Here is a 2,048-nt window from a genome sequence, read left to right as displayed (position 1 = left end):
TAAGTATCAATCGCCATAATTTTAAATAACTATTATCATGTCTTAATTATGTTTGGGGTCTATATTATTTTAATATGAGTATAGTTCAAGAGACGTCCAATAGAACTTGGATTACAGTGCACTTGAATACACAAGCACGACTGGGAGGAAGCACTGAGGGAGAGAATCTTCAAGCCGACTCCCCATTGACTGGGGAGCCCACGACATGGGGCTTAGTCTCATGACTCATGAGATAATGACCTAAGCTGAAACCAAGATCAGATGCTTAAGTTTTAAACTTCCCTCGTTTTAGCATCTATTCTATTTTTAACAACAAATAGCAAAATGAAAGATTCTTGTTTGAGAATGAGAACAGATTAAGAATTGTTTTTGAAAAATTGGAGGTAACTGTGGTATTCAGGAGAGAAGGGAATTTTGACTGCTTGCTGTGCTCCAACACATTCTTCCTTGTATTGATTGGGAATAATTGGCAAATGCATCTCCGTCAGATTTATTGATCATTTTGAAGACAGCTCAACTAGGTTTATATGTAGATATAATCATGCTGGAGTAACAATCTTGCAGAATATAAGACTTCCTACCACTATGCAGAGTTCAAGCCTTTAACACTCCATTTTCCTTCTTGCTTCATCCCCAGACTTTTAAACGATGAAAAAAACTAATGCTTTATCCTTTGGTTGTATCAGTAGTCACTGTTCACTCACCATCTGTGACAAAACTTATACTTACTTTTTTTGTGTGTAAATGACTTACTGTTGAAACATTATTTTTCTCTGCCACTGATTGTTATTTATCTTTTTCAGTTATTTATCTTTGACCCTTGAACAACACGGGTTTGAACTGTGCAGGTGCACTTACATGTGGATTTTTTTTTTACAATTATATTGGAATAATTTTTGGAGATTTGTAATGATTTGAACAACTCTCAGATGAACGATGTGTCCTGGAAATACTGAAAAAAATGCAGAAAAAGGCATTATTCTAAGAATATAATACATAAAGCAAACAAAATATGTGTTGATATTTGTATTATCAGTAAGGCTTCTGGTCAACAGTAGGCTGTTAGTAGTTATGTTTTTAAGGAGTTAACAGTTATAAGCAGGTTTTCAAGTATGCAGAGGATCAATGCTAACCCATGCATTGTCTGAGGGTCAACTGCATTTTTGATTCTTTGTAGTCATGAATCTCATGTTCAATGGTTAGAAATATTCTACTCTTGGCAGAGGATCAGATTTTGTATCTAACCAGCCTTTTTTTCTTGAATTTACATTTGTCAGAATTTCTCCCTTTTGGACAATTACTCTCAAGTATTTACTGACTCTAATTTCTGGAATACATTTAAAGTGTTTGCCTTCTTCCTAGATAATTTTCTAGCATCTCCATCTCTCCTCTGCTTAAAAAGGAAATTCTCCAAAAAATATTGGCTATATAAAATGCCAAACTTAAAATACAGTCAGAATTGACATTTTCTTGAAAAAAGAACTGTGTAAGTGTGTGTCTGATCTATTAACTATGGAGCCTGAAGACAACATGAGATGAGAAGCATAGTCTACCCAACTACAACATGATACCAGTTTCTTCTTAATTTTGGTCTTCAATTTATTTTTCTAAGATCTATATATGTATTTAAGAGAGAGAACACAAGCACGACTGGGAGGAAGCACTGAGGGAGAGAATCTTCAAGCCGACTCCCCATTGACTGGGGAGCCCACGACATGGGGCTTAGTCTCATGACTCATGAGATAATGACCTAAGCTGAAACCAAGATCAGATGCTTAAGTGACTGAGCCGCCCTGGCATCCCTCCATTTATTTTAATTATAAGCAACCTCATATTAAGTATACATTCCCTACTAAGTGAGAGTTGATATGGAAGAAGTGTAGCATTCAAACCCAGCTGCCAGGGTTTGAATCCAGTCACTTTCATGTACTAGCTCTGTCACTCTGGACAGACGTCATAGGATTTTTGTATTTATCCCATTGCATAAGTACGTAAGGTACCTCAGATAATGTGAAGCATATAAAATAGGATCCAGAAGAGCTGTAACA

The sequence above is a fragment of the Mustela lutreola genome, chromosome 5 (genome assembly GCF_030435805.1).
Source record: "Mustela lutreola isolate mMusLut2 chromosome 5, mMusLut2.pri, whole genome shotgun sequence".
Taxonomy (NCBI): Eukaryota; Metazoa; Chordata; class Mammalia; order Carnivora; family Mustelidae; genus Mustela; species Mustela lutreola.
Note: the sequence above shows the minus strand (reverse complement) of the source record.